The 26,798-nt window shown below is 34.3% G+C and overlaps 1 pseudogene; it reads right to left on the bottom strand.

Moving 5' to 3' along the window:
• Positions 1 to 3,887: 3,887 nt before the first annotated feature.
• LOC149778504 (DBH-like monooxygenase protein 1) overlaps positions 3,888 to 26,798 on the bottom strand; it is a 65,821-nt pseudogene continuing 42,910 nt past the window's right edge.

Here is a 26,798-nt window from a genome sequence, read left to right as displayed (position 1 = left end):
TGAAAATATGTTAACTTAGAAGGTGATTATCAATACAAATCAACTTATGAGGTGATTATCAAGAAAAAGTTAACTTCAAAAATTCTCATTAATCCCATTGTCACAGCCAAAGGTCCTTGATCTGTCATATTGTCCAATGGTCGACGCTTCACACCATTACGATAGATTGACAACTTCTAATGTTTTCAGTACAGAAGTAGTTGATTAACAACATAATATTATTCAGTCGGCGACCATTAATACTAGGTATTCTGGAAGCTGTGGCCATTTATTCGGTTTAATACGGGTTATGTGAGGACCATTTAACACAATTACGGGGAAATTCCAGTGTTGAAAATTATTTCAGAGGATAGTGACGACTTTTACGACACAATAGATTCTTATGTCATTTATTGTACTGAAATAAAATAGACACGCGGATCGTCCAATAATATTGTTCCTAGTGATGCTTGAAAATACAGGATAATTCAAACTAATCATCGCGATCATTTTTTAAAATATTTTTTCAGCATTAATGCTTCCATTGTACGTATCTATCTATCTGCATATGTGTGTCTATAAAGGAATATTTGTGTTATTAATAAGAAAAGATTCATAGTTATTTCTAGTGCCATCAGGATAATGTTGATAATCGAAGTGATAGATGTAGTAAAGGCAAACAAGAATACAAAATAATTAGCTTTTAATGAACGAACCACACCAGCAAATACTTTTTTTTTAAGTTTTACCTCGCTGGTAATAATGTTGAAGATATTTACGATTAAAATTATTTTTAATTCTTCGTTTTTCCCCACTTCTTCTTCTTGTCCTTATTAATATGTTTATTTTTATTATCAGAACATTGCGCGTTATTGTACATTGAACAAATTATGAAACTGTTGGGCATCAATTCTACTCAGATCTCGCAGGTTAGATTTCCCTGAGCCGATTCCACACATACCTACAGCAGAACAATTTATACAGAATAGACGTACACGACTGAATATCCTCTAAAGTTCCTTTCCAGGGTTAAATATGTCTTTTTCCCTCGGGGTGGGGCTGAAGGTTAAAAGTAGCTCTGGAATTCTACCAAGAAGAACATCCATTATAAAGTCTATTACACCTACCCATCCCAAACCAACTCAACTTTTTCCTTGAACGTCATCTATCAGTCGTCATAATAATCGCCTGACGCTAGGTAATACAAGTATATTTGTTCATGCTGGTATATATAATGTAGCTTTTTGTTAAATGTCTCAAACGCTGCACCAGCCCACAGTTGGTTATTTAGTAGTAATCATATCTTAGTATAATGCTATTACTGTTGCGAAAAATTATTATGTTACTATGCATGATCTGGAGTAAGCATGTCTTTCGTTTTTGAAGCCTTTGAGCAGGTTAATGATAGATCTCCAATGCATCAGATACACTTAACGTTTAAAAGAAACCAACCACTATGAATTTGTGATGTTCTGTTTCTATATCATGTTGTATATTGCTTAGTTATGGTGTTGTTGAGTTTAATTATAGTGGCGTGCACACAATTGTGCATGTGCCACTTTTTCTGACTGCACCACAGCCTACTAGTTGTTCCTGGGGAAGGGAATGATGTCACCTCCCCCAGGCTTTTATGGATTCAAGGAACCCTGATAGTTTGGCCTCAATCTGTGGGTCCATAAAGGTCCCTTACAGTTGAATGGTTGGCTGTCATTAGTGGGAAGGAGAGCTCGGGAACGGTCCTGGCTGCTTTACATCGCTGGTTTCTTGTTGCAATTGCCTGGTGTTTCTTGCGATTTATTTTTTTCGAATTTTTTTCTTCGTCAAAATGTTATAAAAGGAGGTGGGTGTTCTATGCTGTTTATGGAGGTTCTTAGTAGAAATCATGTATGAAGAGAGATTTTCAAGGTTATTATGGTATTACTAGTCGAGGTGGTTAGGGTGTGTTTCCTACGTTATGTTATTTATAAGTTTTTAGATATTACCTCTTTAAGTTATTTATTAATTTACGTTTTCAGAGATTGAATGTTATTTATACTTTATTTAGCAAGAGACCGGAGTCCTAGCTTATTACTCGGTTCGTTAAGGACATCTAGGACATCCGATTTTGCGGTTTCCTTAGTTTTTTTTTTATATAGGTGCTTCGTAAGTGAATTATTTATAAATACTTTTAGAAAAATGAACATGTTATGGGTTTTTATGTGGTGGCTTCTCAAAGTATTTAGCTAGTTACTGGGTCTTTTGGTTTTGTGGGGATAGTAATTATATTTTTTTCCTAAGTCCTGCTGAGTCTATGAATTGATTTATATTTTTATATGCTGATTGTTTATTTTTATTAGAGTCCATAAGTAACTCTGGTTATGTGTGTGGTGATCCAGTCTCTTTTTGGCTTTTGATAAATATTTTCCGTTCGGGTTTATATTTTGGGCATATATTGAATACGTGGTGTAGATCTTAAGTGGTGTGGCAGTTAAAGCAGTTAATGGTTGCTGGTTTGGGTACTATAAACCTTCCAAAACTGCTTGCTGGTTTAGTTTTTCCAGTTATTATCCTGTTTATGGTTTTCTGTTCTAAATAGGTACCTTTAGGTAGCTGTATGTTCCTATCTACGTTTTGTTTTTGGTTTTATAGTGCTCTTTACCGTTTGTAGAGCAATTCCAAAAATCTTGCCATGTTAGGTCTATATATGTTTGTGCGAAGCTTATTGCTTCTGTAGAGCTATAGTTAAGTTTGATAGTTTTGATCTCCCAGTTTGGTTTTTGCCACTTTGCTGTTTCGTTGACAGAGATTCCAATGTGCGACAGTATCCACATGAGCTCGACTAATTTATGTGCTGTGGTGATATCGTCGATTAATTGGCAAGATCTGCCGAGGAATTGTTCAATAGAGTGTGTATTGCGATTTTGGATCGATTTGATAACGCTTAGGGAATCGCTTATAATGACTGCTTTAGGTATTTGGTTGTCCTTGATCCATTGTAGTGATTCAAGTATAGCCCAGAATTCAGTGGTGTAAATGGAGCATAGTCAGGTAATCGGGATCCCGTTTGTATATTGAATGCAGGGATGACTATTGCTGCTACTGTTCTTGGTGGGTTGTTTGTTTTTGATCCATCGGTATATATTTTAATTAGTTCTTTTCCTTCTCAATCTTGAAGCGGCTCTGAGGTGTGGTGTGATGAAAGTAAGTAGTATCATTAAGATATTAATTGCCGCTAATGCCGCACCTGCAAGATGGGGTCGTGGGTCAGTACCATACCGGAAAGAATTAAAATCTGGAACGTTGAGGTTACTCTATGAGAAATATTTCTCCCTAGGAAAGAGGTCATTTACACATTGTCCTGTGTGGAAAATCCACCGACAAGCGAGGAGGCGAGGCTTTGAAAATGACCCTCGTCGCAAGCAGACATATTCATTATGTCGGCGTGCTTGCATTACGCATCTACGCAAACCAGATTTCATCTCATTATTGCACAAATTGTGCTTTAATGGCATCCGTTACTTTCTCTCTAAAGTTAGACTACAGATGAATAAATTACAAATACTTAAAACTATTTCTTTCCATGATTACAAACAACATACATCTGCATCGAAATGTCAGAAATTTAGATTATCTTCTCGTATCATCAGTTTCATTATACTAGAATTTCCAGCCAACGTCTTAAAATATTAAAACCCGGAACACGTGATTTAAGTAAATGGATTTTTTATTAAGAGGAATTCAATGGATCAACTTTTAAACATTAGTCTGTACTAGGTGCGGATGTTATGCGATAATTGGATATGCATAATAATATCATATATATATATATATATATATATATATATATATATATATATATATATATATATATATATATATATATATGTATATATCCTATGTAAAAACATAAAGTATACTGCAAAGGCTTGGTACTCTATTGCATAATGTGCAGTGGCATATAAATCCTGCATGTCTATAACATTTTAAGAAGTATGTAGATACCATACTATTAGATAACATGCTTTGTTTTCCTTAGTTCTTGTTACTATAACTAAAATGAACAGACAAGTATAGTGATCAATGTGGCTATCTCAACTATTCTCTATTTTTGAGGGCACGTTGATGATTTTGATGGAACGTAGACATGCGCCGGTGGTTTTTCATGGAATGTGTACGTCAGTGTCTGAAATGGAGAAAAAAAGGAAATGCATGTACAATGTGTATTCAAGACAAGAAAATATGTTCTACTACAGCTTTAAATTTAATCCTGTATTACACCACAAAAGATGGCATGAAAAGATTTTGTAGATTCTCTAAGGAAAAGTAACAATATTTGTCAATAATACACATCCATAATGAAGAAACCGATATGATTTGTTTTCAACACGTACGTTGTGCACGACTATAACGATTTAAAAAAAAACCCAGCACAATGGTGGGAGTGACAACTGTTGACAACCAATTCTAAGTGTCACTAGCAGGATAGTTGCATGGTTTATTATGCAATACCTCAAACCTGTTAAGACAGTGCATGGTTGATATCTTTGTTTATACATTAGCACGTGCCACGTTATTTGGTGCAATACTTATTAGTTTTTCTCTATAAAAGTTGACACCTGCTTCACACACTTTTCTAAAAAGGAAAGAATCAAAATAACCACACCTACGGAATCATTTTTAATGTTATTTGCTATAAATAACATATTATTTGCATATATTAAAATGTTTTTAGAAGGAAATGCAGTATAAGCTATTTGAAGAAATAATACGCCTCAAGCATCTGCTAAGGCAGCATATCTCAATTGAGTTTGCAATCGTTTTATTTACTATCACTCTGAAATAAAGCATGATGTCGTATCATTAATTATCTGCACACACACACACACACACAGACACTTATAGCTTGCATTTAATTATAGGAGATGTATGTATAACGCAAGGTCCTACGTTGATCTAACACTTTGTAACTAATATGTTAGCTTCAGCTACTTATATATCCTCCACACCAAGATGGTCAAACATGTTCCTAAAATATTGATATAAGGATTACCATGTATGTGCTGCGAGTAGGGTTAGAGTGTTTGTTTCATCATTCGGCTATTCAGTATAAGCGAAGTGAATTTCAAAATATAATTTCGTTTGTCCACAGAAATCTACAGATTTAATAGTATAAAACTCTTAGACTGTATTTTTGTAATCTTTTGTTTTCTTAACAGTTATTGCTTTTATGAAATTTAGTACCCTTTTTCAGTTCTGCAAATTCTGTTTTGTTCCTTTCATCCCAACTAAGGTACGGTATGAAACGATGCATAAAATGAATTACATATGTTCTAAATGATTGTACCACAAATCTTTCAGGTGATGGCAACTCGCCCATATGCTCTAAATAATTGTACCACAAGTCTTTTATATAATAGTAACTCGTTCACATGTTGTGAATGATTGTACTACGCGTATTTTAGGTGATGGCAACTCGTTCGTATGCTCTAAATGATTGTACCACAGTGCATTCTCTTGTCATTGTCGTACAAATACAATTACACTTAATACCTTGGGGATAATGTATTTTGTCAAGACACCGCTTGATACACTTAGAATGACAAGATTTTAAAATAAAATACAAATAAAATACATTATTTTGTCCTGTAACTAAACAGGACATTATTATACCAATCTTGTGATGTTTAACATCTTACTGAAAGACAAAATGAGCACACAAAACAATACTCCAATTCACTTAATAGATGTATGAAGATGAATACTGATAGAGATAGAGAGCAAATGCGCAAGGTCCTTGTAAATCACCGAGCCATTGAAATAAGAGCAAGCATGATACCTACATTCATCTCGATCTCAAATGTAAATAAATACAAAGTTTTAAAAATTCTTTAAAATTAGTAGGATTAGTATCAGGGACTAACATGCACATTATAATTATTTTATTATTTACGGCACTCATCGCTACATTAGTGCCACCTTTGAAATTTATAGAAACCTAATACACTGCCTAATGTACGAGCTCAAACGTGCTTTGGAACTGTTAAGACTAATCGACATTGTTTTAGAAAATGCCCAATCAATGAAACTTCCAGTTTTGTTTTCAATGTTACCTGTTTTTCCGCAAGGTAAAAATGCAACTATTGTAACCTCCACATGATATATCAAATAGTCTCATGTATATTAGGCTTCTCTCAAAGGGTACTTTGTGGAACAAAATTATCTGTTTATCAACTGAGCTGCTTCGATGTCATGTCGATGTAAAATCATTATTTTATTTTATGACTGTGTATATACATTTGCAGACATTATATTATTATTCAATGTAATTTAGTAGAAACACAACTAGTAAATTTACATCTATTCATTCTGACAAAAGCACAAACAAAAATCATTCCAAATACAACTGTATATATTTTGCAACAGACACAATATTAACTAAAAAGTATACCTTTGGTACCATAGTGTCCCCTTGACAAAAGTGGTATATGTTGGACTCCTTGAGCTTCTGTTTAAATAGGTCTCTGTTGTGTTGTGTGGTCCAGTTGTAGGTTGACAACAAGGACCAGAGACGGTTCTGATCGTCGGATATGCTGTCGTAGGTTGGGTTGCTAACGCATTGCTTCAACGCAACTTTTGGGTAATAGAGTAGAAAGCTCAAACACATTTCATCCCGGGTCGATAGCCCACCCTACAAAGTTAAACATCATATTATTGTTGTGATACGTGATTCGTATAATGCATCTGGTATCATCTTAAGTGTATATATGATATCACTGGCTCTCACGACTCAATAAAACCCTGATGCCACACTCATCACAAATAATAACTTCTCATGATCAAAGTACGTAACTGGTTATGTTTGTATTATATAAATTTAGATATTTGTTTTGATCAATGATTGTCACTGCTTTATACTTAGCAAGCATGTTATTAATACATGATGAGCCACAAACTAACGTACGTGGATATGCAAATCGTTTTAGGGATATATAAATACCTTTTATATTTAATTTGCTTAATTTCATTGGGATTGATTTGAATATTGGAGATGTCTGTAGAAATTAGAGGTTGACAGTTATATTGCAGGTTTTTTTTAGGTCTGCTCGCGGTAATAGATGCAAAAACGGATTCGGTCTGAAATTCGTTATGCTTTAAAGGGTTGCCATAAAAATGTTGGACTTGCGTTACTAAAGGAATTGATAAACTTTGCTTAATTGTTTGAATAATAACTTGTTCAGGTTACATAACTAACGCTAACCTTTCTAGAAATTGGTAGCGTGATGTCATTCATATAACGTCATGAACTAGTTTGATTTGTGTGTTCTGTTCTGCTACGAAATCGATAAATACACGAAGCGTTTTCGAAACATAAATTAAAATATTTGTATTTTTCGTCAAACGTTTCATATTTTGACTATCATGTGCACTTTCCCTGGTGTGTCAACAACCACACTATCCTTCTGTCGATTATAGGACAAACATGTTATTTCGATGATGACTTTATTAATGACTTTGTCCTTCATCAAAACATCTTGTGTAAATATAAACTATGAATACAAAGTTTTCGGTATCATATATTCTGCTTTGTCAACTTTGGAAATGTCCATTAAACGTTCATGCGTGAAACAGGAGACAGGAAAACATAGTAACTTCCACCCTGTAAATAAAATGTAACCTAATAGGAAATGAAAAAGAATAGAGTATGTATATATATATATATATATATATATATATATATATATATATATATATATATATATATATATATATATATATATATATATCATACTCTATTTACCATAGTTGCTGTAGTTCTCTCGCTAGAGTCATATATACAGTCAACCATTAAACTATCTCCCTGAAAAAGTGAAGAAAATATTGCTTTAGAAACGATGTCCCCAATGAATTTGAATATAGAAAATTCGCTTATGACGGTGTTAACTACTTCTCTAGCGTTTCTGACATTTGCGATGTTTGATTTGGGTCTATTTTGTTGCTATTATTACCACATTTTCCTAGTTTCAAGAGATGCATTGAGAGTAACACATGTTTGAACGGGAGAAGACTTTGCGATAATGCGTGAGAAGGTAGAGAAAATAAAAGATTAATCAAGGTGGAATTATGATCATCCATTTCACAAACACACACTTTGGCATTTGGCTCGCCACTGAGAGATACAGCGAGAGATAGGTACCTATTTGTATGGTATAAACGTACAAGTTACAGAAATGAAAAGGACTGACCGAATATGATGTGAAGACAAAACAGTTTTGAAGTATATAGATTATCTTATGTTAAGCAAAGCACTAACGCATACACACTAGTGCACGTACGGTTAAGCTGTTAGACGTGCCTCTTATTGACATATTGCATAGCTACAAACAGGTGAACTAACGCACTAAAGACAATATTTTGCTGCATGATCTGTTGTGTGATCATAATGTCTCTCTGTCTCTTGTTTTTAAAGAAAGTACAAACAGACTCGTATCCTGATTCCAGGGTTACAAGCTAAACGACATTAAATAATCAAATTCTGGGGAAATTGTTGTAAAGCAGAAAGTGTTGGGGCAGATTCCGTAATAATATATCTCATAACAAACAAAATAAATATAACGTACACGTCTAATTGTAACTTCCTCCCGAAGAAGACGTGTCTCTTGGAAATCAAAATCGTAGTGAAGATCTGTTGCCAAGGGAGATAACTCGCTACCATTTCGGAAGTGCCTTGTTTTGACACTTCTGCCAAGAAGATGTGCGTGCTGAAATATTCCGAATACCTTGATTTCCGTCATGTTTCCAAGAGTCTGAAAAAATGAATAAATCATTCTTATAGAAGAAGCATGTGATGGTTGATCTAGTACAAATACGTTGTTCTAGCTTATTCCAAAACTCTAACTTAGTTTAAGTTTACCCACCTTTCGTGGGTACCTTAAACAAAGAGGTAAGAGTACCTTTCTCATTGTATTTCTCGCAAGCATGATTAAATCAAATTTGAAATATTCTGAAGTACAGAGGCATCCAGCTATAGAAAAAATAATCAGAAGATGGAGGAGTTCGATAACAATATTTAATGTATCCATGTAAATGTATTGTTCAGCACGTTTCCATTACTCACCCTTCGATTCGCATCTAAGACGGATAATCTATATAATGTCGAAAAAGTCATGCAGGTGCTCAGAGTGGGAAACGAATAATACTTATCCTACAATTAATAGGTTATGGTTATCACACAATTTTCTGTAATGCTGATAAACATCTCTTAATTTTCTCCCTGCAATTATGGACAGGAATCGATAAGTAAACGAAACATCTAATACAATAACCAACATAAGTAAAACAAAACAACTAATTATATTGTGTTGAAGTAACATTTACATTTCAGAAGGTCTGACAATATTAGTACTGAGAAATATTTTGGCAGTGCTTAATTTGTTTCTTGCAACTTGATAATCTTACCAGTCTGAGTGGTAATGCTGTTGCCCGAAATGGTGCATCCACGATGTGATATATATTACATATAATCATTATACATAAGTTTAATAATGTTTATCAGAAACATTATTTGCAGTAATGCTCATAGTTGCAATATACTGAGCCAGTTAAAGGTAAATGTGATTAGCGTGTATACAGAGGCAGGTTCAAAGCCATCTACCATAAGTCTGAGCGCAGGAGCCGTATTCTTCTCCAGGGTCATACAATACTATGTGATAGGTATATATATATACATTTTATTTTTGCGTACATTACTTATGAAGAGGTAGAACATCGGTCTGAAAATGATACGTAATAAAGGATGCAGTGTTGCCAGAATGGTGAACAGATGTATATCAGATATTGGCAACAGATAGGTCCTGAAATGGATCCTTGTGGGACGAGATATTTCACCGGTTCTCGTGGTAATGAGTGGTTTCGTTTCCTAAACCGGCATACACAGTTCTGTTCGCTATTTAAGAATTCAGGAGAGAGTGTGTACTAGCTGTAAATGTACTGAGTGCCAACTTCTGATTTCTTCAGAAGAATATTTTGTCAATCTTGCATAAATAAATACTTCCAACTATTTTAATTGTATAAACTTAATTTAGAAACCTAAATTTAGACTTACATGGTCAATGCACTGAGACGCACAATGGGATTGGCTTAGGTAGGCCTTTTCAAATGGCGGAATGATATGCGTCCACTTCACATCGTGACCAATTTCCATCATATCAGCCTCGTATGGACGAAGGTTGTTGGTCAGAGTTATCCTTATTCCGGAGTTGTCAATCATGCCTAATGGAAACAACATATATCAACATTACTGAAGAACGATAACAGAGACTATCAAATTCCATGTGTAAGTTTACTAACTTCATAAATCAATAAATAATTTGCATTATTGCTTTTTATTTCGCCTAGTCATCTATGTAAATTACATAAAAGATTAATACTCAAACTAATATGCAATTAAATTAATTTTAATTATTTTTATTCAACTAAGAGATTACGTCTTACCTGACTTCTGGGCTGCATTGTCATAATGTGTCTCCATTATGCAGAATTCGGGATCGTCTGGAGCTCCGACAGAGAAACCTACATGGTCTGGATAGTAGAAGGTCTGTTAAAAAATATCATTTCATCTGTCATTTGCACGAAGAACAAAATAAAAAAAATGTTCGAGCGGATACTCTATAACGCTATTACAGAGACCAACATTTGGATGACAGAGATATACAAGCAAAACAGTAACTTACATTTCCTCGATGCTTGTTCATTTTACGGTTGGTAAATTTTGCAAAGCCTTTACAGTCGAAGTCCCAGACTTAATTAAAACAAGGCTGATTGGATAATTCATATACAAATGAACTGATTATTTTGGTAATGACTTCATTAACAAATACAGTGAACCTTTCAGATTCATCGGTTCATTCGGCACCTCAATCTTCACTTATCTTCTGAAGAATTTGCAATGAATGGGTCTGTCTGAATCTGCATGAAATCTACGAATAATATGGATGATGTCTGTATTTTCACTCGAAGCAGATACAATCAAGTTTTTTTCAGAATAAGTTGAATACTTTCTCTCCGCATTCTTTTAGAGTATTGTTCCTGTTTCGATAGTCCACTCCATACATCCTAAGATTGTTAAATCTGGCGTATTGCTCTACATATCCAACTTATTTGTTAGCACCTTGTTACTATATAATAACTCCTATATTTTCTCCAGTTTTCTTTCAGTTGTTTTCTCCAATGCTTTCAATCTTTTTGGCATTGATCATTTTCATCTTATCCGTCGACCATTATTCCCTTAATTTCTTAACGTCCTTGCTAATCTGCTTCATTCTTTCCAGACCCACTCTTTAACGTATTTCAGATTTAAATGTTCTTATGTTTTATTTGATCCAATTTGTATTCAGATATTCTTTAGACCACGTTTTGTCTATGAATTTCTCGTTTCAATATAAATTCGGCCATATGAGGACGGTTCTATCTTTCCCTTTCTCTTGTTCATTCTCTTTATTTGACGCCTCGGGTTGCATCTGATCTGAAGGAGTCATGTTTGCATACCGTTTATTTTTGCACTCATTTTCCTGCTTTTACTTCGAAATGTCTCCTTTTGACTTTGATTTATTCTTCTTTGCAGGCATGTTCAATATTCACTCAGATCTGTCAATACCCACGATGTCAATATATTATTCGTTTTGTATATAAATACGGTAATCTTTTACATGCAGATCGAGCGATGGTCTATTATAAACTAAAGAATCAATACGAACATATTCAGTTCAAAGGCTTAAATTACAAACTTTTTCTCGGTATGCATAGTGGCATTGATAAGCACTTACTATGGTCTGAATGAACTCAAGTATTGGGCTCATTTATCCACCAAAACACTTGTATTGTTACGAAGTCAAGACTCACTTTTCTTAATTCCAATGGAATGTGTACTATTTGGCACACAGAAATTCTATAAACCCTCGCTCACTGGACCTAACTTCTTATCTCATGTATTAAGTTTTCAACTAAGTTGTACACCTTACAACTCTAAATGATTCATCAAAACTTCTAGACATTAATAACCTGCGAATAAAGTGAAATAAGATAGTTTTGACTCCATTTGAAAGGATAACTGTGATACAGCGTTTAAATGTCTCTAAAAGTGTTCATCTTTTATTATCATTACCAAATCAATCCCAACCGTTTCTTAGTGAAGTAAACACAATCTTTTACAGGTTTTATGTCATGGATCAATCAACAAAATTAAACGAAATATTCATGCGACAGAATATTATGAGGGGAGACATGTATTCATGTTTGTCATGCGCTCAAAATTATACTAGAAAACTGTCATAATGATGTATCTAAATGGAAATGTGTGTTAACATTTTCAGTATCAAATATTGACAATTTCTTTTAATTTGGAACACATTTTCTTTTTATCAGTGGGAAGAGCCTCATTCCTTTTCAACTAAATGTTTATGAAACATATTTAGGGCGTACTATATCAATAAATATAGTCACAGCTGAACATTTGAGAAATTCAAATATGATTTAATCCTTATGTTATGATATAAATGCAATTTGTTTTCAGAAATGTGTTAGATTTGTTAACGACTGTACAAATATGGATATTTTCTTGATACATTTTAAAAAGAGTTATCTTTTTAGCACTAATTTCATAGAACATCAAGGCTTGCTTGCGACTATAAAGCCATATAACAATAAATTGAGCATTAATCAAATCTGCCACAATCAAATCTGAAAAATCTGTTTAATTATATTGCGGTGTAAACCGTTACAAGAGAAAATAAACAATGTACCCGTATACATGAAAACAAGATTGGATACAAAGATGTACAACTTCTACAAGAAGACAATACATATTGGCAATTAAGAAGATGACGATTGTCTGAAAGTTTTCTTGTTACTTTTATAAGACTTTGAAATATCCAAATCTTAGCCTGTTGCAGCTGAGAAAAATGACACAGAAATTTACCCACTAACGCATCACTCAAAATAATCCGAATTATCTCAGACAAGCTCTGCTCATTCGGAATGTTGCATGCTGAGATAATTTCTCATATCTTTTTGAATGGTAACATAATTAAGATTTGTCCAAATAATATGTAGCTTATATCTATGTACGTGTGCCCATCTTTGTACACACATATATCTCTTTTGTTGAAATTATCATTGCGCCACATGTGTATCTCTAAAATACGTATGCAAACAATAGTTCTTTTACATTTTTCTCGATGTTCTTTTTCTTTTCATATCTTTTTTCATTTCAATTTAAAGCGAAGAACACAATTATCTACAGATATACTCAGTGTGGTCTTGTTGAAATATTATAACAATATGTATGTATTACATGTAGGTAGCCTCTGTCTTTTTGTCAATAAAACGTTAAAAAGAGAGCGTATCACAATCTTGCAAAAATTAAAATAAATCCATAGATACATTAATAAATGATGAATAACTAAATAATGATAGGGACTCTCGTGTGACTCGGGAAGTAGTATGTCTCGAAATAAACGTAGGACTTCCACAGGATTAATATAAAAGAGGATTAGATTACTTGATCTAGCGATATGAGGGAGAGCGTGTCCGATATAATTAAGTACTAATTCAAATTTAGTGAACAAGATCATAAAAGAAGACCATGAAAGGTTGCTACATCGAATAAAAATAATAGTGTACATCGAGTAATATTGTTAACATTATTAGTGGTGGTGGAAACAATTGTGAAATTGTGACTTAAGTATATGATGAGGAGAAGAACAATAGATTTACGTTTCCTCCAATTGCCCAGGTGATAATGACGTCATAGCATGGAACTAATCCCTTGGGGATTTCATCATAGCACATGTAACTGATCTTGTCGAACTTGGGATCTATTCCTCTGCATCGATACACCACAATATGGTGCACGTGCATCTCGTTGCCTGGTGTGAGTATTGGTTCCACCTAATTGAAAATTAAGTAAACAAAATTAAGCAGGAATGAACATTTAGCAACAAATCGTGCGATTTCTGAAAATAATGGTTAAAAATATAAACGTTGTTGGTTAAGCGCAAGAGTCTTCTCTGCTAATCAAGGTATTATAATAATAATAATAATAATGAGGACTTTGTATAGCGCCTAATCTTTAGAAGTTCTAAGCGTTTACAACATTAGACAAGACATATAAGATTTAATAAAAACATACAGTGATATGATTACTAAACCAAACACCATGAAATTAGAAAACATTAAAAAACATGCTGAGAATATTTAAAGTAGGAAGCATTATTAGGTCTTTATTTTTGTTCTTGCAGTCGAAATAAGTGAGTTTTGAGATCCCTCTTGAATCTGGTCACTGTGTCTTTGTGTCTAAGTTCAGTGGGCAATTCATTCGACGTTGCTGGGCCCTGGTATGCAAAAGAACGCTGTCCATATGACTTTGTTTTCATAGTGGGAATAATGAGTATACGATTGTCAGAAGAGGAGCGTAAGTGTCATGATGGTGTGTATACGTGGGTTAGGTCGGATAGGTATGTTGGACTAGAACCGAGAGTGAAACGTAGCACAGAGAACAAATTTTGTGTTTGATTCCGGCTATAATGGATAGCAAGTGTGGGGTACAAAGCAGCGGGGAGGTGTGCTCTAATCGTGGTACTCTAAGTGTAATCCGAGCAGCTGTGTTTTGAACTTTCTGGAGCAGATATTGAGATAAACCAGACAGAACTGAGTTACACTAGTCGAGTCTTGAAAGTACTAATGAACACACAAGTGTTTTAGTGTCATTAACTGAAATATATTTGCGAACTGAGCTGATGGGTCTCAGCTCAACATATGCATCCTTGCATATGTTCATGACATGTTGGAGCAATGTGATAGTACTATCCAGAGTAACACCTAGGTTTCATAATGATTGTGTGAATGTAATGTTGGTGTTCCTGATATTTATTGTTTGAGGTGAAGGATGCGAATGAGAAAGTCTTTGTGTTATGATCAGAATGGCCTTAGTTTTATCATCATTCATCTGCAGATTGTTAAATGTCATCCATGATTTCACATCAGATATGCACCTCTCTACACCTTGGATGGTAGCATCAACCTCATTTGGGTGGCTAGATTTGTATATTTGGGTGTCATCAGCGTACAATTGGTGAGACACTGGATGATGATCTATGGCATTTGAGAGCGACTGAGTGTACACAATGAATAGGACAGGTCCAAGAACAGACCCCTGTGGAACACCGCATCATAGAACAACTGGGCTGGAGTGTATTCCATATGCAGATACAATTTGTGTCCTGTTGACCAAGTAGGACTTGAACCGCAGGAAGGCGGTATACTTAATGCTAAATACATGCTGGAGAAGGTGAAGTAATATATCAAGGGCTATTGTGTAAAATACTGCAGACAAATCAAGGAGGGTGAGGACTGTAATCTTTCCGCTATCCAACGCAGAGAGAATGTCATTAACTACTTTTAGAAGAGTAGTTTCAGTACTGTGGCAAGGGCGATCTGCAGATTGCACCTTGCTGAAAAGACTGTTTGAATTTAGATGAGATGCAAGCTGGCATAGAACAAACTGTTCTAAGATTTTTTTTATATGAATGGGAGATTAGTAACTGGGCGGTAGTTCTTTAAATCGTTATGGTCTAGTGTTGGTTTCTTCAGCAGAGACTTGACAATGGCAGCTTTGAAAAATGATGGGAATTTCCCGGATAAGATAAATGTATTAATAACATCAGTTAGTGAAGGCAATACTGGATCTAAGCACTCAAGCAGCAGTGATGTTGGAATTGGAGCAAGTTCACATGACTTTGATGCAGTCTTCATCAGGATTGTACGTAAGAAATCCATAGCGACATGTTCAAACGGTGCTAAAGGTTGCTGCTCAAATTCAATATCCCAGCTGTATAGTGATGACGAGTCAATTGAAATTGTGGTGTCCAGCTTATCTCTAATCGTTTGTATTTTGTCACGGAAGAATTTTTCAAACATGTCAGGAAGGTCGACTGGAGAGACGGTAGTTGGAAGTGGTGCAGATTTGTTCCTTGATAATAGCTTCGTAGTAATCATGGAGAGCTCTTTGCATCTGGAACTTTTCATGATCTTAGTAGTGTAGTGGGCTGATTTAGAGATCTTGTAGAAATAATACAAAATAATATAACAACTGAATGGCTTCTCAGTTCAATTCTCAGTTCAGTTGAGCACAATACTACTACTACTAATAATAATAAAAATAAGAATAATAATAAATAATAATAATTTGAATAATACTAATAATCAGAATAATAATTTGACGCCTGATGGACATACTGTAAAACTAACCTGTTGACTGTCTTCAGTCACCTCTTGCAATATACTTTCAAACTGCTTTCATGTCTACCTGTTAGCTTTTGTAAATGGATTATCAAACATACACTCATTTGGAAAGAGCTATTTGACAGATTCAATATCATTGAACGAAATGATATTTGACTGAAGAAAATACCATGTGTTCGGAGATAATTTGACGAGTTATGGAATCGGCTCATAACATTAGTCTTCGCAATGACTTAACTCCAAGCCAATATTATCATTATCTCTGAAGTTGTCGTTATATCCTATATTTTCCTTTTCCCTACCAGTTTTATGTCCCCTGGTTGCAAAACGAACTGTATTTTAGAATCCTTCAGCAATAGGTTAAAGTGGGTCATTGATCGCTTGCTTTTCTGACACCCTTCCAACATGAGAGGTTTGTTTTATTCTTGATTACAGCATATATGTCTAATGGATGGCGATCATTTTCATTAATAAATGTTTGAACATATATTTTTGACATGATCTTCAATGCCAAGTTTAGTTCTAATTGGTGATGTGGCTTTCGAGAAGTTTTTAAAAAAATATTCAAAGACAATGCATGAGTTAATCTCTTTTCAGTAATTGCTGCCAAATATAAAGACGGATGTCAACTGCATAAAATACAAGACCTTAGTACCAGAATGATTTTTACTCAGCTTGCTTCAATTTAGTTTAGTAGCTGTAGAAAAGAAATGATTTAAAAATTCATCTATGTTTTGTCGACGGCCATAATTGCAGGTGGACAAACATCATTTTTAAAACAAATATTAAAGTCCTTTATTCCATGACACCCTCTACAAATTGGGTTAGAATTAGCATAAGTGGATACTAAGATACCATTTTAAAACGTAATCGTTGGCTGAAAACGATGCACGATGAACTCGGATATACAGTATTCTACACGCATGGTCTTACGTTCCATGCGAGCTTAAAGGATAATGAATAGTTAGCAACAACATCAATAATCGGAAATAAAACAATGTTTATCGCAGTGTATACAAAATGCAAACACCAGAATACTAGTTAATCCCTTTTTCTCTTTAGCGTATTCTTTGTTCTTGTTTTTGCCATTAGTTGTTTTCTTACTTGGGAGGAGGGTTGCTGTTTTTTTTCCCTGTACTGTTCTATCTTGTTTGTTTTTCGTTTAAAATTATTATTACTACATTCTTGTAGTTCATTGATACTCATAATTAACCACGACACAGAAAAGATATAGTTTTCAACAAATAAGAAGAGTTCATTGAGCAAGCTTACCTTAATCATGTGATGCTTCCCACCAATATTCGGCATTCGGAAAACTCGGCAATTGTAGGTGGTCGTTGCTGATGGAATTAGGAACTAAACTGCTCAGTAAGAAGAATATAATGACCTAAACTAAAAATTATTTTTAAATTTTGCTAACGTTAAGGGCACATTAAACAAGTGATAGGTAAAATTTAAAAAGCATTGTAACCCATGAGTTTTTGGTAAATAGTCGACCATTAAACCTGGCATTTTCTGGCACCACACAATCTAGCTAAGACTGGAAAGCGGCATTTTATGTGGTTATCTAGGTTATGCTGATTGCCATGCGCATGTTTATTTCAACTTCGAACTATAAGTATTCACCTATAAAGGTACGTTTCAATTATATTCCGAAGCAATGAAAATCACTATGAGCAATTAAGGCATTCTTTACAGATGTAAAAAGATCTTAAAAAAGACCAAAAGTAAAGATCTTGTGTGAAAACTGTTACTTTGAGGTAGAAGACGATTATCATGATGTTCCAAAATATTCCTAAATAACAGATATTAAAAAACTGCATGCAAAAGCAATAATAGTAAACGACGTGGGTCATGTATAAATACGTAGACAAAATTACTACAAATGGTATAATGTACAAATTGAAATTCTAATGCAAACTAAAATTTATAAGTATTGATACCAATATAATTGACTGTATACAAGGTTAAATATACACTTCTTTAATGACACCTTCGTAACTTTTGTTTACCGCTGAAAATAGTAATCATCCATTATTTATCTGGACAAACAATACATGCTAACTTGACCGCAAATTATCAGATAGGTATTTGAACATCTTATCTTCCATTTGTGCAGTTAACGATTTTGGCAACATCAATATTTCGCCTTTACGTGCCAGAACATTTCAGACGAAATCCACCATTTGTAAATTTCTCAGATGTAACTAAACCCAGTCATTCTAACAAAGCAAAATATGTAAACAAAACTTTTATATTTGGCAGCACAATTGTGTGGTTAATGCCTCCATCGATGGGCAGTATACCATTTCATCTTCCTTCCCTACCTTCAACGAGATTTGTGACACTGAAATTGCGCGTCATGTTATCTCATGCCATGATTTACGTGTCATGTTATCTCTGGACAAATCGACCATTAGTTACGTTGACATTCAGCTGAAGTGACATTTTGAATCCTAATAAATGTATAATAGCAAAATATATAACCGAAACTTGTAATTTCGCATATACAGTTTGTTTGTGGTTAGTTTTACTCTAGGAATATCTACTAAGTTCGACCGATAGTGGCTACAAATTTTGGTAGTGAACTTTCTTTAATACTAGAGTACAATGTAACCAGATTTTATATATGTGCATCATATGTTTTTAATGTACAATTGCTGTTTTGAAAGTATTATTAAGAGATAATAACCGATACGGTCATCACAAAATCTTCTCCAAAGACATGCACATAATTCCAGAGATAAAAAGGTTTCATCAAGAAATAAAGTTAAGAAAGGTTACAAATGCTTTTAAAACGTCATAAATACATAATAATAACATCACAGCCGAATAATAAAGTAGAGCTAGATATGACGTCAACGTTCCAATCGTAAATGGAATTGCATGTGCTGTCAGTCTTTTATCTTTAATATGGACATTGTGTCTCTTTCAGTTTGCTTGATTACATTTTTCCCAAATGCTAAAATTGCAATGCCAGCCTTGATAATCATGATATTGACATTTTTCCAATCTATCTATTCGAGCAATACGAATTTCGTTTAACATAGAAAGGAAGAGGGATTCTGACGATCACACACACACACAGATATATATATATATATATATATATATATATATATATATATATATATATATATATATATATATATATATATATATATATATATATATATATATATATTTACATTCACATCAATATTTAAAGTCTGAGCTGTCTCTTCACTGGTTTTGTTTTTAGGTGTACATAATATAACAATGATACAACCGATATCTTATCCTAGCGCGAATCTCCTTGCTTGACTTTATGACTATGATAACGTGTTGGCCAAGTCAGCGGTACAGACGTATGACAATATATCAAATAATGTCTTATTCTTTCACGGCTAATCATCTCGTAGCGATCGATAAAGAGAATTTGGAAAATAGAAGTTATTAGAGTCAAGGTACTTTCGCTAAACGTTAAATTTACGCTTCTTCAATAACAGCTCCGTAACTTTTGTTTACCGCTGTAAATATTAATCATCCATTATTTATCTGGACTAACAATGCATGCTGACTTGACCTCACATTATCAGATAGGTATTAAAGCATCTTATATTCCATTCGTGCGGTTAACGATTTTGGCAACATCAATATTTTGCCTTTACGTGCCAGGATATCTCAGACGAAATCCACCATTAGTACATTTCTCATACAGAAGTAGATGTAACTAAACCCAGTCATTGTATCATAGCAAAATATATAAACATAACTTTTATATTTGCAGGCACAATTTTATGGTTAATGCCTCCATCGATGGGCATTATAACATGTCATCGTCCATCCCTACCTTCAACGAGATTTGGGACATCAAAATTGCGCCGCGTCATGTTATCTCCTGTCAAGATTTACGTGTCTTGTTATCTCGGGACAAACTGACCTTAGTAACGTTGACATTCAGCTGAAGTGATATTTTGAATCTTAATCAATGTATCATAGCAAAATATATAACCGAAACATTTCATTTTGCATATATAGTTTTGTGGTTCTTTTTACTCTAGGAATATCTAATAAGTTCCACCGATAATGGCTACAAATTTTGGTACTGAACATCCGTTCTTACTAGAGTACAATTTAAAATGATTTTTTTAAGATGAAAATGCTATAGAGACGATGCAGTGGCTATCAGTTTATTTATATGTTCACAAAACGTTGGTGTTAACAGACATCAATGTGCTATACAACATACAGTGTCTTTATACTGTTGCATACAGCGGGAAATTTAATTCATTTTTACAGGAGCGAATTTTAACGCCTTTTGCACAGCTTTTGAGAGAAGTCTTTTGTTTAAAATGTGTCATGGATTATATTCAGAACCCATACATCTGAATTTAGGACATTTACAGTTTGTGTATGTTAATTAGATTGCGAGGAGTCATGCACTATGCCTATATGCTTTATATTTAATTATTGACTTTTGGCGTCTAGTTTTGCTTTGCTTTACGTTTTACTGCACAGTGGCATATAGCTTATTTAGTGTCGTGTTAATACTAGACAGTATCATGCCCAAGGACACACCGAGTTAGCTGACCGGATCTGATCCGATCTTAGGATTCGATATTACGTGCAGAGAAAATTGGGTTTGTGTCAAAAACTTGCGAGAATAATTTGTGTGAATCGAACATTTCAAAATTTGCACAAACTTTTAAAAAAAAATGTTTTATGAAATAATCAAAGCAAAGATAATCATAATTAGAATAGAGGCTTTACATCATTCGTTTGATTGTCTTTTATGGAAAATTGTGATTCGGAGGTCTGACAGATCTTTAAACCTTTTAACATTTACAATGTTCTTATATACAACAGAAATGAACGTGTATTGATTTAAATGAAAACATTGTGAACCATTTATGATTTTAACACCTTCAATAAGCCAACGAAAACTACTGTTTCTATTCGTTGTCATTTTCAGCATTATATATATCATAAATAGGAAATGGTACCTTTTTAAAGCACACACCGACCATGTCTATTCTTGCGGGGTATCAACTCATCACTCTTTGATCACTTGTTGAACGCTTTACCAACTGAGCTGTCGCGGCTACAAGAGCTTGACTGACATAAACTGTATTTTCAATAGAACGTTACTGCTTCTTTCTTTAGTAAATGGCACAAACTAAATCGTTCCAAACTGCTGGTTATGCGTTGAAATAATTGTTAATCAATTAAAAATTAAATGAATTACCTTAAAATGTGTGACCCCATGTTTCACCCATCCGACCACAACGTCTGCCGGGTACATTTTACCATTATTTGAAAACCCGAATCCAACATATCCGTAGGTCTTCACATGGACTTCAAACGTAATATGGGTATCGTTAAATTTCCAGAAGAGAAGGTAGTTACCGTTGGTATCCACCATAGTTGAATAATTAAAGGGTTCAGTGGGGTTGACACCTGCGAATCCCCATGCCAACGCAATGCAAGATAAGATGGTCAAAGTAATCATCTGTTCTCGCGCCATGCTTCTGTTGAAATACCAACAACGGTCAGAGATATATAAAGCAGTTACGGACAACTACGTCACTGGGCCTCGTGACCAGCCATTAGAATGGATAAGAGTAGAAATACATATTAGTTTGACCATGCTTATAATCACTCTTATTTGCTGAAATAAACAAATGAAAATGTTTATCTTTAACTTATGTACGTGTCGCGACTCTTGAAAATTTAATGATACAGATTTTAAAAAAATGAAAACTTGACTCAAATCATACTATACCTGGCATACAGATGGGTGATTACATGTGATTTGTTTACTAAAACGATAACTCATATACCCGTTTGAATGAGTATCTAGCATGAGGTTGATGACTTACATCTATATTTAGGAATGTCTTACACTTGATAAATATATCAACGAGTAGCTAGCTAGTTACGTGGACATGTGCTCGACTGAGAAATTTCCGGACATTATAACTTTATTCTCAACCTTGTTGCGGATTAAACAGTAAATTGTTGTTGTTCTAGTGTTTAACGCCATTTTGCAGCACAAGATACGCTATACATGGCGGCCAGTATAACTGGTGGAGGACGAACCCTGGAAAAGCCAGGGAAGAACCACCGACCCACGAGAAGCTACTGGCAGGCTTTCCCACGTACCCACGCTAGCCGAGCCTTGGAATCGAACACACACAGACAGAGAAACAGTCAATTATTTCCACCTATAAATCATGCAATGAGAAACTAAGAAAAAACATAAACTGGAGGAAGAACATTATATATGCTTAGTCAAACTGGAATAGGTGTCTTTGCGACAATTTTAAAATGTTGGTAATGTTCTAGATCAGGGGTCTCAAACAAGCGACCCGCCAAGCCGTATCATGTGGCCCGCAAAATGATTGGCATTAACAAGCTGTCATAAGAATAACAAATGCCCTCATGCGACACTCATGGTGTTTTGAGTTTGATACCCCTGTTCCAGATCAAGCTTTCCCAAAGTCCCATATCCTTAAATATTAAAATCTTGATAAACAATATTACAATCAATTTGTCTGCGTAGTGAATACATTTATTCCATTGATTTCTCTAGTATATAGCAGCGGCATATTTTAAAATTAGGGTTTGCTTGATTTACCGCATATTCAAAAAATTATGTACAGCGAAAGAAAATAAATACGATTACTTGTTAAGTCTTCATTTACCATGGACTAATTATATTTTTCTTTCTTTATAACGAATCCGGCAATCAAATACGGCAGGCATTGTTTTAATTTCTCTTGTTTATTATAAACGTATGACCCGAAAAATATAATCCCGCTACCTGGGACAAATTTTTCTGACATCGAAAAGTATTATGTGCAACATTCTTGCAAGCTACATTGACGTAATGTTTGGTTTCCGTCAGCAACGAGTGCAATGTGATTATTTCATGTTAATGGTGTATACAAAATGATATTAAGTATGAAAGAAGAAAAACATTCGAATTTAAAAGATTCAGAATTATATGTCTGATAGGTGAATTGATAAAATTTCTAGATACTCCGCGCAGAGAGGCGCTGGCCCTGACATTCAAAATGCTGTTCCAGTATAAATTCGTGTATGTACATATTATACTTGTAACACCCAGTATGTTCATAATGCGGCGATTATTTGGGAGGGAGGTGATTAGTTGATTTCTCCTCGTGATTGGATACATTTTGGATCTAGAGGTATAAATCTGTTTTCATTTCTAGAATGCAATTATGGTTTAAACGAAACACTGTGAGAAGATATCATTCTCTTCACTTATAATTCTAATTTAAATAACATTCGGCAGAGTGTAATATTTAAAACGCTAGCTGACTCACCTTTGGGAATAGCGAGAGATGTCCTTGGCGGTCCTCGAAATGTGGAGAGAATGACTTATATACATTTAAACCAGATTTAGGATTTATAAATAGTTCTATTGTTAAAAGAACTCAACATATGGATATACATTGTTTCAGCAGAGAAGTACAAATTTAACTGGATGTTCAAACAATATGCTTCATAACGTAAGTACCGTTATATTGGAGTATAAAACAGTGCTATGTCGGAATATTAAACAACTACATCCATACACTCATCAGGTTACATACTCTCAAACGACATTTCCACAGAATGTTGTCCTGCAGTAATAGGGTGGTCTAAATTTCAGCAGCCACATTATTACATTCATTGGGGAGAATCGTGCTTTTCTAATTAACATCTGCAATACTTACTTTGTTAGGGTATTTTATTTAGAAAATATTTTTGGTTGATGGCATACAAATGCAGCTTCTCATCTCGCATCGCATTAGGATCAAAGCAAAGAGATTTGCTACCAGCTTGATAAAACCAAATTGATTTAATTTTCAATGCATTTTACTGCTAATTGCGCTTATGAAATCAATAATCAATAATCAATACCTACTCTCTGTGAAAGGTAACCTCCTAAGTATACATATGCTCTTTTTTCCAGTAGACTATAAACTATGTTACAAACACTAAGGACTAAAACCTCTTCACGTTCGTAGCTGACATTTTATAGTAGAAGCAAATTTAGGCCCAAATTTCAACATAGAGAAATAGGTCTGAAAGCAATTAAACAAATAAAAACAAACTGTTGCATGGTCTCAATCATGGATTTTATTATATCAGTAATTTGAATATGTAGTCCACTGAAACCTGCTTCTATAATGAATTAATAACCAACGATCACTTTCTTCGATGTCGTTAACAGACTGTTTCCCGTCTTTTGATTGTCTGTATGCAAATTAATTAGGGATACTAACTGCTATTCTCATGTATTTGTTTACGGTTAGACAAGACCTATTAAATATATTTTTACATGAATTTTCATCACCATATCTTTACTGGATGTTAAATTTAGTTATGAGGATTGTAGTTGATTTTGTCACTTTGCACTGAAGTATAATCTAAAAGGCACGTTCTATGTTCAATACTTATACAAAATATAGCCGGTAAATCATTCATTAGCGGGATAACCAAGAAATTCCATAACGCTGTCAAACACGAGACATATCGAATCTATTAAGAGAAAATCTCACTGCAGAGTAGAGAATCCTCTTGACAATGCTTCTATCACGTGGTATGGATCTTGCATCTAGCCCCCAGAACAAAGGTGGTTTAAATTTCAACAAAGGGCATATATAAGTATATACAAACTTCATCTTCTTCCAGAAAATGTAGACAACTATTTTGGTTTCTCAACTGACCAACGCTTATCCTACCACATCATCCTTCCCAAACAAATACTGCAAATACCCAGAAGCGTATAATGTATGGTGATCTGAATGCAACTTAAAAATTGCATACAACTTTTAGATTCAGGTTTACTTCTGCATATATTAGTCATGTCTTCAATAAATATCCAACAGCTGGAATTATATTTCTTCTGCCATAACAAATTCTGCATATGTGGAAACGTTATAAACAGTCTTACCTAGATCCATCTATGTAGTTCCTAATCAACTCCAGCTAACCTGACCAAGTGGACTGAATAACATCATATAGGAATTGCAATTGGAGATCCATTGTTGAGACATGATATTGTACGTATCAATTTCGAATTGTTTTTGGCATCGACTTATGCAATACTGCTTCAAGTCGCATCTGGGAATAATATTTTCATGTGCAAGAATTAAAGTTCACCACTTTGTTTCTTTATAACAATCTCACTGGCAAATAGTTGTTCGATACTTTCCAATACACCATCAAAAGCTTCATGGATTTATTATTTAAGCAGCCATATACAGAAGACCGTTCAATAAAAATGTTCGAAACTAATTACAGAAACAAGAAAACATCAGCTGTGTGCCTGTATATACTTAAAGTCGAAAAGAGTATGTGATATTCATCTGCATTTTCATGCACCGCAATAGCAATGAAATTCCTTCATATACGTAAATAAAGATAAAAATAAATGAGAGCAGTAATGAATATATCAGTACTTTCCTAGCCTAAGAAATTCACAAAGTACATTTTTGTTACTCTACAGTGAGTTTGAATACTGGTATAAAAATATGGTTATGTATGCTTTGATCCACATAACCTTTACTTGAAGATTGCTAAGAATTATATTCTTCCGGTACTAGAAGAACATGAACATTTTAAATTGACTAATATTCATTACATCTCCTCAGCGACAATGGACCCTTTAAACTTTCCATTATTTCCTCAATAGCAGTGACGTCATACGTGTGTGTGTATATTTACTGATGCAGTCACATGACCAAGATGCATGACAATTGGTTTGAAGGTACAAGTATAGTTGCAAAGGTCATTCGATCACCCTCTCCAGTAGAGGCACTTTATGTTATGTGTGTCGACATGGAAAAGAAAACATTAATGGATACAACTGATCAAGATTTATTAATTTTTTGGAATGTCTTTCCGCTTCTTTTCTGAAGAACCTGATGGTTCTGCTCTAGGTCCACTAGTGGTAGGAAAAATGAACAGGGAGAAGAGGTCAAGAGTTTTCATAAACGCAAATCTCGTGGCAGCTTTACGTTCTCCAGGTCATAAGACTGAAAACAAAAATGCATCATATATAGTTCATCAAGTTCCGCAATATATTGTAATGCATGGAAAATAGTTGTAGGGCCCACCCGGTATTTTTACATTGGCTGGATAGAATATAGACCGATACAGAAAAATGTACACAACACAGAGAATTTAATGCAAATAAGATTATTTGAAATAAGTAAACTGATGGTTGCAATCTAAACATTGTTTTCTAACGATAGACAATCGTAACTACACTTTTAGCAAAATAATCGATTTGATTCTTTGCAAATCAAAGCAATATTTTGACTACTCCGTTGTGTTAAAGCTATCATTTATTAGATTCAGTAAAATTTCAGAACATAACTGTATGTGTGTCGATTGTTTTTGTATCATTATTATCACTCTTTCTGACTGCTCCGGTGGTTAGACTTTAGTGGATAGAGAGTCCGACGGGGATGCGAGAGGTCGTGAGTTCCAGCTCCGGTCGAGTCATACCAAAGACTTATGAAAATGGTACTTACAGCTGCCTCTCT

Source organism: Sinohyriopsis cumingii, chromosome 17, assembly GCF_028554795.1.
Source record: "Sinohyriopsis cumingii isolate HCF-2022 chromosome 17, ASM2855479v2, whole genome shotgun sequence".
Lineage (NCBI taxonomy): Eukaryota > Metazoa > Mollusca > Bivalvia > Unionida > Unionidae > Sinohyriopsis > Sinohyriopsis cumingii.
Note: the sequence above shows the minus strand (reverse complement) of the source record. Positions and strands in the feature narration are given on the sequence as shown.